Source organism: Ambystoma mexicanum, chromosome 1q (genome assembly GCF_040938575.1).
Source record: "Ambystoma mexicanum isolate Mex_15411 chromosome 1q, UKY_AmexF1_1, whole genome shotgun sequence".
NCBI classification, from domain to species: Eukaryota; Metazoa; Chordata; class Amphibia; order Caudata; family Ambystomatidae; genus Ambystoma; species Ambystoma mexicanum.
The window spans coordinates 1,120,109,248-1,120,124,759 of record NC_090922.1 but is presented as its reverse complement, the minus strand read 5'-3'; positions in this window follow the sequence as shown (position 1 = coordinate 1,120,124,759).

The following is a 15,512-nucleotide window of genomic DNA, read 5'->3' as shown; positions in this document are numbered from 1 at the left end:
CAAGAACAACACTGAACCCTGCGCAAGAATACTTTACAATGTATTTAGCATGGTACTGGCATCTGGCATTATACCTTCATTTTAGCGGCAGTCAATTATAGTCCCTATGTTCAAGAAGGGAGATCGGTCAAGTCCCATGAATTATAGACCGATCGCTCTCCTTGATGCACCTGGGAAAATCTTTGCCCGAATCTTGCTGAATGAATTTAATGAATGGACAGCACGTTATCATCGACGCAATTGTTTTCAGGCAGGATTTGTTCGAGGCCTGGGCACCGTGATTAATTTGTACACGCTTAATGCCATTCAACAGATTCATTCATCCATGGGGCAACCCCTATATATGGTCTTCGTGGACTTTAAGTCCGCATTCGACTCTGTGTCACGGGAGATACTGTTCGATAAATTAGTACATTTATGTGAACTAATCGAAGCGCTCCACACCGACACCCAGATTAGAATTCGTATAACTCTACATGGAGACCTAACAGATGAAATCCCTACTTTTCAGGGGTGGAAGCAGGGATGTATTTTAGCTTCAGCCCTTTTTAATTTCTTCATATTTGATATGACACATGATTTTGATAACATCAATAGCGATGCGCCTAAAATATATGGTCAACAGATCCCTGCCCTTTTTTATGCAGACGATCTGATTTTAATGTCTAAAACTCCTCAGGGGCTGCAACGATTATTAAATGCACTAGCAACCTATGTAGACAGAAATATGTTGACTATCAATCTAGCAAAAACAAAGAATGATATTTGATGAGAAGGCAAAGAAAAGATGCACACGAGTGTGGATGTTGAAGAATGTCAATTTACAGAGGGTAGATCAATACACTTATCTGGGAGTGGTGATCAGTGATAATGTACATGCTAAAGCTTATGATATAAACTTGGATAGGAAACTTCAGACTGCAATATCGCAAACAAATATCATCATGAAGCGATACGGGAAGTTTACCTTAAATTCAGCTATTACCTTTTATCTCCAAAAAGTCGGTCCTATATTGTTGTACGGAGCTGAAACCAGGCCGATAATGAATGAAAATAGATTCCTGAAACTTGAAGGGAAATACTGGCGACGCGTTCTGAAGTTGCCTAATTGCGTGCTTGTCGTATGGGTAAAGTATGAATGTGGGCTGATATCAAAAAATGCCAAATATAGATGGCAATTTATATCATTATTTAGAAAATGTTTACTTGCCCCCAACTCACAAACACTCTTGAGTATCATAGCCAAATATATGTTCAGCTCTCGGCAAGATTTTGTACGCACATGGAAAGATTTGGTCAACCACACGTTGTGCAAGACAGAAGTTACCTTACAACTTTTAATAGGAAATCCATGTCGAGTAAAAACCAAATTGTTTGAAAGAGATTGGATCTCCACTCGAGAGAAATGTATGAATTATGAAACCTACAAGTATAATCCCTATCAAAGCAAAAAATATGGTATTGTGGAGAGCTATCTGCAAAAGTCACCTTCAGATAGACATCGCAATGATTTCATGCACTTTAGGTTTGATCTGTGGCCCACTAGAGAGATCCAATTCCGACGGCACCTTATTAAAGAATGCGAAAACATTTGCCGATTTTGCAAAGTGTACAGACCAAGGAAACATTGAAGCATTTGCTAGTCGAGTGTCCCATGCTTATGAAATTGGGCATTTTACATTTTAAGAAATTGTTTGCTAACCAGTATATATTAACAAAAGAAGAATTATGGGAAACCCTGTTTTTAGTCCAGAAAGTGAAAATTTAAATTGCTGTTTTAAATTACTTGTATGCGTTAAAATTAACAGAAGCACGTGGAATAGGTATTTGATAACCGAAATAGGTTATATACATGTGAAATAGATTTTATTAGATGAATCATGATGAAATGTATTATACATATGTGATTTTTGATAAAATAGTTTTATTATCTTATATGATGATTTATGATGAAAAATGAAGAAAAATTTGTAAAGTTGATTTATCAGCTGTATCAAATAAAAAAAAGATGCAACAAACCAGTCTGCATGATCAAAACTGCCAGCCAAACTACACATACAACATACAAACCCACACCCACCAAAACAAACATTGGCACACAACAAACAACCCAGGCATTGGACCTTACCATTACGGATAAAACAAGCCAGTGCACGCAATCAACTGATCTGCAAGCCAACATGAACAGATGCCAGTTTCCCCTGGTTCTGGACCTATCCTATCACTAACCCACCCGTCCTTCTTGCTTGAAGAGCCTCGTGAGCAACTGGCGACCACCCCAGGATGGTAATGGTGCGCAGTATAACACAACATAACATAACAGCCAGCAAATTGGTGTACAAAGAAAATTAGAGTAAAGCAATTGTAGATTCTATCGTTGAGTTGGGTCTTGAGCAGCAAGTGCAGAAGAGAACGCATGTGACAGGTCATACGTTGGAATGTATATTTGATAACTCAAATTATATTAGGGTTGGATCTCCATTTATTTCTACCTTGGACAGATCAGAATCACCTTTACAATAGATGTGGATAATCATCAATCCCATATGAACACTCAGACTATTCATAAATGGGCCAAAATGACACCTGTCCCTTTTTTTAATCCATGTTGGCTTCAGCTACAATGGCAAGGGACAAGGATTCTGATCCGTCTTCCATCTTAGGTACTTTCTATTTTAAAGGTTTTAATGCAATTAACTACATGATTCTGGGTTGAGATAAACCCAGATAAGGCCTGGATAAGCCCCGGTATGTACCAGAGCTTAAAGTGGCAGAAAGGTACTCAGATAACTTGATCATATACTGAGGATAAACTATGAGCACAAGAGAAAGATTGTATATATGCCCACATTGTGGAATTATATGAATAATCATAAAAAGATAAGGTAAGCAAAGCCGAAATACTATTTGAATCACATCTTCTGCAGCCCAAACATCATAGGAGCTGTTTAAAGTTCACAAAGAACTTTGTTCTCGCGAAGCTCTTTCTAGTGCCATAGTTAAGCCACAGGCTCTATGTGAATATTGAGTAAAATATTTTTCAGATAACATCAATAAAGCTCAGCTTGAAGCAAAACAAATTGCACATATGGGAGATTTTCATGCTACTACGCCAGTGATGGCAGATGAGTTGAACTCTAAGGTGTTTTTTTACAGCTTTTCAACCTATTTCAGAAGTATCCTTGCAATATGGCACATTGCTCTACGGGCTCTCTGCATTAAACGTATACAGTAAGGGTCATTAGCAGGTTGATTTAGGGTTAGTATCAAATCATCTTAAATCTGCTCTGCTATATTAACATCGCTGCAGTTAATTAAATCTCGTAATGACCCCCAAAGCCTGTCCCCACTCCCTTTTCCACCAGATTTCCTTGAACACCGGGATGTTTTCAGCACCCTGCACTGCTATTTTAGCACCCCCTCTTGTATGGAGTAATCTCCTTCAGCTACTTTCCCAAAGTGCTGGCTAGCATTGCACCACTAGTGTCTCCCTTGATAGATCAGCAAGGAATATCGAGGCTTAGTACCAACAAAAATTGAATCCACCAGTCACGAAGTCAAAGTTATGAATATAACTTTATTCTGTACAGATTCAAATATCAAAGCAGATAGCTATCTGGCTCCCAAGCGCCACGCAGTGTGTACCAGCAGACACTGTGAGGTGAGTGAGTACTGGTCATCACAAAGCATGCAGCATTTATACACAGTCCTGGTCATAGCCCAGCCCTTCTCCAAACTACTAAGTTACACATTTGGGTTTGTGCCCAGTTCACGTAACAAATATAACAATATTAGTACACACTTTTGACATGTTGTCCTATCCTTGAAGATTCAATAGTGATGTTGGTTCCCAGCTTAGATTGATCCTAGTTTCAAGAAACAAATTCAATAGTTTATTGCTAAGGCACATAGTTTTAGTTTGTCTACCATTCAGTTCTGATGTTTGTATATGGCTGATGCTATTTATGCAGACAACACTTTGAATGAGGTTCCCTGTGGCTCCAAGGTTCCTTAAAGTTACTGGCAAACTTTTTTGTGCTCAGCTGTGTAGATCTTTCCTTGTTTTTTGAGCTTTAGGATAAGTCCTGTTCCAAGAGATGCACAGAGGATTTCTTCCAAAATTCACAGCATTAGTTACTTTGCATTGTATGTCACTGTTTGAGGGAGGATGAATCTGTAGACCTAGATAACACTTTGAATGAGAGTTCATTCTGACTACAAAGTCTCTTTGCACAGAGCAAATAGTCTGCTCTTGGCAGCTCCAGTGTTGACATAGCTCCAAGGCCAGTCTGCTCTGGCAGCTGAAAACATGGTTAATCATTTCTGAACAGAGAGCAAGAGTCAGAATCAAAATGAGAGATGTTTTCCAAAATGGTGGCAAAGTCAATTCTGTCTAGATCTAGTTAAGCATAGGTTTTATTTTATACAAATGCAAAATGGCTTAGGCCAATGCATGTAATTAGGCAGTACTTATGCGAATATGGTTTAACAAACCCTCCTTTTGGCCTAAGCCAAGAGCATATTTCAAACATTCCGACCATACGATGACCATGTATCATAATCAGAACACTCTGAGTTTCTGGATTCAAAAACACCCATTACCATTAACTCTTTTATAGTTATTGCCTGCATTATTAAGGCATTGGTTGCTTTTTCAGGCATTTGTATCTTAGGTCCTACTGTACCTACTGCTTGAGCACACCACCCTCCTACCATGGAACATATGACAGGGAGGCATTGTACACAACAACAACAGAAGAGGAGAATACCAAGAATCACCATTAAGACTGCAAAGACCTTCCAACCCCATGATCGTAACAAGTCCCAGAACCAACTACTAGGATTCCAGTTTCCCTCTGGGACATTTACTTCAGTACTCAAGGTATGTAGATTTTGAATTGCCTTGAATATGGTAGGGGAGGAGTCGGGTACAAAAACACAGCATGCGGATCCTACCATTTTGCATACCCCACCACGCTCAGCTAGAATGACCTCTAACACAATTCTATTTTAAAGGGCTACTAATCGAATCGCCTTTTGCTCTAGCGTCATGTTGTTCAAAATTTCGGTGGTCCTATTGATGGTTTTCTCCAGTACCCTTGCTAGTCTTCTAATATCCTCAGAATTCATTATTTGTCCCCAAAATAACACAAAGGATTTTGCTGCATCACCCAAGACTTGTGAAGGAGTATCTCCATTCTCATCCCGCATTGGACGAGCTCTAGAGACTTCAGAGGTGCTAGCCACATATACCCTTGGTAACAAGATACCCAAATAAGTACCCTGCCAATCTCTAGGTAACCAAGGATAACCTTCATCGCCACAGACAAAGTAAACAGGGTCTCCTATGTACAAAGGTCTGTCCTCACTGGTTAGATTTGTGATGTTGGTACAACCCTCGAATGTACCCACTGGCTGAGAACCATCCCTTTGTATGCAGAAGGAAACAGAGTTGGGGCTATGATTAATAGTATAGGAAGAAGGCATGGCATTCCGGTTGCCTACAGGAGCCATCTTGAATGAAATCAGTGATTGAAAATGTCTAGAGAGTCTATCAGAAGGCCTAATAGAAGCACCATTGAGTTTTCTCCTATTTGCAAAGAGGTAACATCCCAAAGGTGTTAGGACTCATTTCTCAAACTCATTCAGATTAGTCCCATCAAAGTTCCCAGAAATACTGTCATTCCAACGACCAAAGGATAGTGCCCTTAGTGAGGCATAGCAAGCAGTAGTTAAAGGAAGAGGATGAATATACCAGCCCAACCCCTTTTCCCAGTGTTGTGGCAAATGTGAACACACCCAGCAATTTGTCTTGTGTAGAATTGCATGGGTCGCATTCATAATCAATAAAAGAGTATTATTATGATAACCCTGTCTATGCTGGGAGTCTCTAGGAGGAAGAGTGTGCAGATGCACGAAAGGTGGAGACACAGTGGAGATAATTGCAGTAGGTAACAAAGTCTCAAGTGGACGCACCCCTTCAATGTACCATAACCCAAGCGCAATTATAATTACAAAAAGGACTAGTACCGTGATCAAAAATCAATGGGTCGTCAGGGACCATGATCTCTGATGAACAGATTCTCTGTCAGCCACAAGACCGGTAGTTTGTTCCGCACAAGTAGATTTAGGAAAAGACATTGTTTCTCAGAGTCTGTTTAGAAGCCTCCCCGTCAGGCTTTTTTAGTTCATCCTTCGGTGGCCCCTGACAACGTGGCCTATCTTGCTTGAAGGTAGCTTTGCCAGTCCGTGCCTCTTATTTATGTTTCAGCGGAAGAGTGACAAGGGACTGGCTCAACGATGATTCCTTGTGGGCACAGCCAATGCTGTGCTGTAAGTCTGGTGCCTCGAACCCAGATCGTACCTCAAGACTCCAAGTACTGTGTGATCTGCGAACAGAGTGTCGTCGCTTCCTGATGGAAGTGGTGAAACAGAAGAAAGATTGCTCAATGATGCAGAAAGATCCGAAGAAGAACTTGAAGGCAAAGCGGCAGTCTCCTCAGGCCCCACAGGCTCAGCAAGGATTTCCAGGACACCCTCGGTGTTGGTCAGAACAGATTTGTGATGCGGAAATGAGTGAACAATTTCCTTCTCTTCTTCTTTGTCGCGAGGCAGAGGTAAAGGTATCTTCTTGATGTGGGTTGCGTGAATCCAGTGTCTCTTTCCGTCTACTCGTACAGAGGTCTGTGTGGCCAATAGGACTTGGAACAGTCCTTTCCAGCGAGGTGCGAGACAAGATGCTCTTTCAAATGACTTAGTGACCACCCAGTCGCCGGGTCGAAGTCGATGACCTGGCCCCTCGTATTTTACTGGGAGGGCTTCTCGCACCTGTTGATAAATCAAATACAAGTTTTGAGTGAACTGGTCACAGTACTCAGAAATAAGTACATTCTCAATATCTTTTAGCAACTTGGGCTCTGGTATCCTAAAAAGGCATAGAAGGGAGGCATAAACTACCTCTTGGTGTCAGTGTTCCTCTGCCACTATTGTGCTGTAGGCATACTATGCAACTTTGAACAAGATGCTCAGCAGTCTTTGGAATATTTACATTAACCCAGACAGGTTCTAACAATTTACAAACTTTTTTTTTGGCACATATATGAGTTGGACCATGAGCCATTGTCACCATAGCGGTAACATAAGCATTGGGCAACATCCATTTATTTTGTTCAGTGTCTACCCAACAACCCTCATCATCTAAACTTGCTGGACACTCAGCCAACTGTTTAATTTCATCTGGAGTAGCGTAGCCTGAATTTCTTTTATGCAACCAATCCCTTCATCTATCACACAAGTGTTAGTGACCCCTTTTTGTAGGGTCCAGAACATACATTTTAGAATGTAAATCAATGGCAGTTTGTTTGGCTATCCTGCCAGCAAAAGTGTTTCCTCTCCCCACATCATCTGTCACTTTCTGGTGTGCTACGCACTTCATTATTGCTAGTTGAGTAGGAAGCACAAATGTGGAAAGTAGCCAATCTATCAAAGTGCCCTGTTGTATCTAAGTTACATATGAGGTCAAGAAACCTCTTTCTGCCCATAATCTACCAACGTTGTGAACCACCCCAAAGGCATACTGACTGTCTGTAAATATGTTCATAATAAGCCATACCCTCACTTTGTTTTACAGATGCAGCGGCAGCAGCAACAGCTCTCAAACATCTCGGCAAAGTGCATGCAACAGGGTCAAGCATGGAGGAAAAATAAGCGCATGGTCTATTCTTCCCTCGATGCTCCTCCATCAACACAGCCAAAGCACATCCATCACATTCATGCACATACAACATGAAGGCCTTTTCATAATTTGGTGTGCCCAAAACCGGTGCTGAACACAGCGCAGCCTTGAGCAGATCAAAAGCTTTCTGGCAATCCAAGTTCCATGGTAAAGGCAAATAAATGCCCTTCTTTGTCAATGCCAACATTGGTTTTATCATTAATGAGAAATTAGGGATCCACTGTCTACAGTACGAAGCTATGCCTATCAAAGCTCTGACTCCCTTCTGTGTTTTTGGCACAGACATGCTAGAGATGCTTTGTATCCATTCAGGTGTCAGTCTTATTCCCTCCTTTGACACGAGGTAGCCTAAATAGGCGACCTCCTGTTGACAATATTGAAACTTTTTTAGTGAAGCCTTATGCCCATGTTCTGCTAGATGAGTAAGCAACAACACGGAGCCCTCCTTGCAAGCAACTTCAGAATCCGCAGCTAAAAGTAGATCATCCACATACTGTACCAACGTGCAAGTAGAAGGTATCTCAAGTGTATCGTGCTGTTTCTTCAATGCTCTACTATAGATACTTGGACTTTTAGTGTACCCTTGTGGCACACGAGTAAATGTAAACAAGCGTCCTCCTAAGGTGCACGCAAACAAAGATCTACTGTCAACATTTACAGGAATACTGAAAAAAAGCATTCTTTAAATCCACAATACTAAAATGAGTAGCTGAAGCTGGAATCATTGTCAATATTGTAGTCACATCAGGTATAATCTGAAACTGTGGAACAACAACCTTGTTGATGGCGTGCAAGTCAATAAAAAAACGAAAAGGAATCACACTATCCCCTTTCTTATGCACAGGCAAAATGGGACTATTACCCATATTCCCTGCAATTTCCTCAATCACACCAATGTGTACAAGATCAGGGACAATACTCTTCAAAGCCTGCTCACCTTCAACCGAAATCTTATATTGCGGAATACGTGGTAGTTTAACACCTGGTTTCAACACAATTTTAACTGGTTCATTTAAGAAAATGCCAACATCATTGTCATTAACTGCCCAAGAGATGTTGGAACCTTAACTAATTCAGATGGTAAAGGTCTAGACAAGAACTTTGAGACAGAAGTTTGTTGATGCAAAATCATTAAATGCACTCCATCCGGAGAAAAGTACATTTCGGCATTCAATTCTTTCAACAAATTTAATCCCAACAAATTTTCACCACATCTGTCATCAAAAGAAATGGACACGAATCAGTAAATGGCCCCAGTGCAATAGGTACCGTCTGAGAGACCGGACTAACCACTGGTATACCAGAAAACCCTACAGAAATGTTGTTCTGCCCTGACAGAGGAATATCCGGAACCCATGAATGATCTATGGAACACTTCTGTGCTCCTGTATCTATCAAAAATAGATGCTTTCTATTCCCCACCTGCATCATAACGTAGGGCCCTTTTTGATTGACGGGAATAAGTACTAGTTCCAGACTCTGCTTTGGGCAGTCCTAACGGAACAGTATGTCATCAAATGCAAGCTCCTCAGAGAAATAAACAGTCGAAGGATCATCAAAAATGTTCCCACTATTAACACCATATTGCTGAATATCCTATGAAGATGACTGTTGGTTCTGAGTAAACTGACTTCTGCCAGGACCCCCTATCCCAGGACGGCCCCTGGATCATCTACCCATGGCACCATATGTGCTATTTGACCTCTGCTGAAGGATCGGGCATTGTGCTCGCCAATGGCTTTCCTGTCTACAATATGCACATTGGTTCATGTTTACAGGACCCAGTTGCACATTACTCTGTGGTGTAAATTGACCTCCACCTCTGGCCTTTTTCCTGACTCAGTACTTAAGTCTTGACTGCTAAAATCTGAAAATACTTGTTCGAATTGATTAAAAATTCAGTAGCGCCCTCAGATTTCCCCTGGATGCAAGCTGCAAGCTTGTCCCAAACTATTCTTTTCTCTGGAACCAAAGTTTTCAATTTAGTTACTATTCTGTCTGGCAGTGTCAATACCACCTGTGGTGGTTTCTCACCAGCCTTCCTTTCTCCATCTATCCGTACCAAGTTAACCCATGTATCACCCATCCCCACCTGATCATCTACAGTTCTAATCTGTTTCCATAAATCAGCAGGTAGGATCACAGGGAACATCAAATCTATATCACCCAGTGTAAAAACTGATGAATGCAAGACAGATTACATTTCTTTATAAAATCCTGTTGGATTCTTCCTAATATGTAGAATTGTTTGTCTAATGGTATTCCCTTCCTGTCTAGAAAATGTTACATGCACAAACTGTGAGACTTAGTGTGATTCAATAGCAGTGGCAGGTATGCCTGCCACTGCATCAGCTAGAACTTCTACTTTCGAAACAAATGTCGGGGCAACCTCCCTCATCGGCAATTGTAAAGTAGCCAATTCTGAACATTTATTAATCAATAAGCTAAATCTAGCGACAAAGTAGTCAAAGCAGTATCGGGCGAAAATGCTCTCTTATAAATGACCATCAAATCTGCGGGACAACAAACCTTTCTCTTCATAAACTCATCTTGTAGATACTCTACCATCACCTGTAACACTTTCCTTTGTATAGCCGAAGCATACTGACTAAACATGTCATGCACTTCAATGGGTGAAATTGAAACATCTGAAATCCATGTAAGAGCGTCTCTTGTGCAAATGCTAATTTCTTCACTCACTGGTTTCAATGAAGGAAGAAACTGCTTCTGCACATATGAGGCTTCCAATCTATTACTATCGAATTCATCTTTCTGTAACCAATCTAGCACCCTTTTAAACTCAAATACCTTCTCAACATGCTCATGTACTTTCCCTGCAGTGTCTCTTGAGTGGGCATGGACATTCAAATCCCGCAACCCCTGCGGGACATTCATGTCCGTCAAATCACTCCAAATATCACCTAAATGCATTCCCATCCCCTCTATCAAAATAGCCTGTTCGGGAATACTTTCTTGAACAGAGATCGCAACTAAAACAGCTGATTCTTCACCTTCTTCTATGTGTTTCCTAGCCCATGCATACAATTCTCTTTTTCAAGCTTTGGATACTGTATTGCTCTCCCCTGAAAAGTGCACGGAACAACCATAAATCACCAATGCAATTATAGAGCAAATACTTCAACCCATAAACAGACAGACACAATAACTCACAGCCACGCACTCTTTAGAAGATAATCAGCTCTTTACGGCTATTTATTCAAAGATTACAAGTACATAGAAATAACTCATAAAACTACTATGGAGACAGATCACAGAAGAAGTAAAGAAGTTAAAAAGAAATACATCACCGTGAGCGTAATATAATTCCTCATCTCGTCCAGAAGCGGCTGGAAGACCCCGGGGACAGCCAGGCTGAGAGTGCCACAGCTTACAGGAAGGCCAGACGGAGCGTCCTTCTCTGGCTGAAGTCTCACCTGACCCCCTCCGGGTTTCTGCATATATAGACACTCCACAAAGGGGAGTTCATTCTCGAAACCTTCTGGAAATTGCATCTGCACAGTTGAAGAACAGCCTCCCTGCTCTAAAAACACGCTCCACGGAGAACAGTAGCAAGCCATAACAACATTAGCTTTCCCAGCAGAAATGGCCTTGACCGCATACCAGGTTTTGGAAAAAAAGCATGTTTGTCTCAGCACTATGAATCTAACACTTCAGCAAAATGTGTGCAGCCTTTCACTGCGGTGTGAAGTAAATATCCAACATGGCTCTGAGCGCTCCCAGAATGCATTGCGCGCCCGCGCCATTTTGAATCAAGCATGAATCAAGCATAACAATTCCACCCTTTGGATATTTATCTTCTGTAACCCGGCGGCACAGGAACTGGTCTCTGAAACCTACGAAATGTTAAAACTAAATTGGGAATACATTGAATGCAACAACAACAAGCAATTATAATAGACAGTATAATAAAAATGCAAGCAAAAATGTAACGTAGTGTACCCCCAATATCAGGTATCCATGAAAATAACCAATACCACCAGTTTTTGTTAAGATCTTGAGACACTTGAGAAATGAGATCCCTCAAACCTCGAATATGACTTTCGATGGATCGTGAGTGGTCGCTTAAATTGAAACAACACATACCTTCAAAGGCATTACACCCTAAATTATGTTTCAGCAATAGATAATCAACAGCAGCTCTGTTCTGCAAAGTTGCTTTTCTAATAACTTGACTATCAAGGAGTAATTTTTCTAAAGCCTGCGAAGTATGATTAAGGCTTTTAACTACTAAACATGCTAATTTCATCAAAGATTTGTAACCTCCAGCAGCTAAACCCCAAATACCTACTAATGAAAGGGTTAATGCTAGAACCTCAGCTTCTGATAGCAAATGTACATGTGAATCACAGTCAGGAGATAGCCCTACAGATTCAAAAGTTGACCTTTTACCTCGAGTTATCGCTGAGTGTAAAGGTAAAGGAAACATCATTAGTCCTAATCGAGTCAAAGCACATGGACCTCCAGAAATGTTAGCTGGAATATAAGTATATGTAATGTTACCACATGAAAAGAGCCATCCTGCTGGAAGTTTCACATGATTCAAATGATTAGCAGTTATCACTGTATGATTGCAAGACATAGTGTTATTTACACTGGTGCATTTGCGTGACATTCGTGAACATAGTCTCCTCTCGAACGTAGTATGATTATACTAATTGGTCAACTCTATTTGTCGGCATTTGCCAATTTCTTGTGCATTGCACGTCATAATATAACACACATCACATTGGGTTATGTTGTAAGTGATAACACATGTCAAATTTGTCCATTTACAGTCAGTCTCTTTGCAGAACCTACAGTATTCATAAACTGAAAAAGATTGTCTAATGTCTGAGTCTTTGTCATGATGACTACCCCCGGAGCACCAGGCCAGGCCCAGCACCCCCGGGAGCAGGCATCATGCCCCCGGGTAAAAGCCCAGCGGCCCCTTATAGGGGCTCTTTGGACTCTGTCCTGGTGCCTTTGGCGCCAGGCTCATGTTGGACATCAGTCCTGGCGCCATAGGCGCCAGGCTCATAAAGGAAAATGTTTGGTGCACTTACCTGATGCAGACCATGCTGCATACTCACCTGATGCAGACCATGCTGCATGAAGACCCAAGCCAAATGAGGCTTAGGAGGGACTATTTTACTGAAGGGACTATTTTGTTACTTGGGTGGGGCTGTGGAAGAATACTTAGCTAAGACTTCTTCCAAGGCTATTTAAGCCACGCCCAGACAGCCACACGTGCTTCGCGTTGTTCTGCATCCCAGCAGCTGAACGCTCACCGTGTCTGCTCCTGCACCTGGACTCCAGCCACGCCCGCCTCGAACCTGGAACACCTGTAAGGAAAGAAGAGAAGAGAAAGGTGAAAACCAAGAACTTATTCAAACTTCTTACCTGCATCCGGAATCTTCACGCCAGCATTCTTGAAGAAAGACTTCCATTTAAAAGCATTGCGTTGCTCGCTGCAATCGCCGCGCTTCACTCACCTGTCCTCGAGACATCTCCCGGCTCCATCGCGGCTGTCAGCACCGGTCGCCACATCTCTGCACCTAGAGGAGAAAAGAAGAGACAAAAGGTGAGCAGAGGGAACACAGGAGGAAAGCTGAATTTTCAGCCATAATACGTACCGGCTTTTCTTGGTGAACCATTCCACATTTCGTGTGGGCGCCGCTTCGTTGGCAGGTACCGCACCCCGGCCCCTATGGGGAAAGGACAAAAGACATTACTGGGGAATTATAAAGACATTTAGAGGGGTCGCCCTCATCACTAACTCACCTGATTTTACCATCAGCAATTTAACCCCTCAACGCATCACCTTCGTTCGGCACCTGAAATAAAGGACAGATCACAGATTAGGAAGACAACATAAAAAGAGGCTCACACTTGAACTTTTGAATCTTCATACTTACGGCGTATCGCTCAGAAAAGTCAAGTGGATTTTGCCAGCGCCATTCTGAAAACCAGTGAAGTAACTGGACGAACGCGCGCCCCTGCATTAGAAGCAGGATGGAGAGTTCATCCTTCCAAACCATAAGGTGAGCTTAAACCGGGGGTTTTGGAGGAAGTCAGAGAAGAACGAAGGGGGAAAGGGGGGCGCAAGCACACTATTCTGCAGACAGTTAATCCCCTTTCTCATCTGCAGAAGGATATTCCTACGGGCCAGACAAGCAAGATTTGGGGGTCCTGTTCAATCGGTGGTCCGAATTCTGCGCATCACGCTTGAAGAGGCCACAGCAACCCAGACTAGACCAGCGCCTCCGTGGGAGCCAGGTGAGCGTTACAGAACGCAAAGCCTTCCTACAAATTCCCACCCAGGCGCTATGGAAACTTCTGAGACTGACCAGTTGGCCCAACTACTGGGGGAATTACGGGCCGAAGTACACGCCGCTCGTCAAGAGACTAATGCTCTCAGGAGGGAAGTGATTGTAACAAAGGAAAGAGCTGATGACCTGGCTAGACAGCTTTTGCAAGGTCAAGCTGGACAAACTCCTTTACCCGGTTCCGGGGGGAACCCCGCTCCTGTGCTTTCCAGTAACCCGGTGCAGATTAATCTACCTGGAAACATGCCGCTGGCCCCACCCGAACGCTTTGCTGGGGACCCCAAACGATTCGCCGTATTCATGAATCAGTGTCGTTTGCATTTCCTATGCAGACCTGGGGCCTTCCCTAATGACCAGACCAAGGTAGCCTTTGTATTGTCATATCTCAGCGGCAGTGCTGCCGATTGGTCAGTTCCACTGGTAACTCAAGATGACCCGATTCTTCGTGATTTTCAAGGATTTCAAGCAAGCATGGAAAGGTTATTTGCTCGTCACTCCCAGGGGCAGGCTCTGGATGACGAACTTCTATCTCTGCGACAGGGCAATCAAGACCTCCTATCCTACATTGCAACCTTAATAGACTAATTGTGGAAACTGGGTGGCCAGAGGATAAAAGAATCATGTTATTTTATCGAGGTCTATGCGGAGAACTTAAAGATGTCCTGGCCCAAGTTGTAAATCCACCCCAAGAATGCTCAGAATATATATAGACTTAGTGGTCCAATTGGATCACAGACTGCAAAACAGAAAAGCAGATCGGTCCAAGTTTGAGACCCGGGTGTTGGTCAAGACACACGCTAACCTCAAGGGGGCTGAAGCCTCTGAGCCAATGAAAATCGGAGGGGTTAAAGGGCCTCTAACTCAAAAGGAACGTGAAAGAAGATGGCAGATGCAATTATGTCTTTATTGTGGGTCCTCTGGACACTTTCTACGAGACTGCCCGGCAAAGCCGCCCAAGAAGGTGGTAGGAGCCACTGATAAAATCCATGAAAACTCTGTATCGGGAAACGACCATGCCCGACAAGCGTAGGGGTCCGCTTGCCGAGCTTGAAAACTAACTCTCAGACCTCGCATTTCATTGTGCCAATGGTCCTCGTAGATCCGGAACAGCCTAAGCGGTTGCATGCAATAAAGGCATACATCGATAGTGGGGCTATAGGAAACTATGTGGATCGTGAATTGGTCTCCAGGATTAACCTCCCTCTGCGTACTAAAACCAGCAAAGTTGTCATCACCACAGTTGATGGAACCGAAATTGCCTCTGGGCCGGTAACACATTCCACAGCTGAGGTGACACTTGTAGGTCCGAACGGCCATCGGGAGGCAGTTGTGTTTGATGTAATCAAGGCTCCACAGTTTCAGGTTATTCTCGGAATCCCTTGGTTAGAGACACATAATCCTCGAATTGATTGGCGAGCGAAGAGAATAACCTTCCCAGATTGTGCACAAAC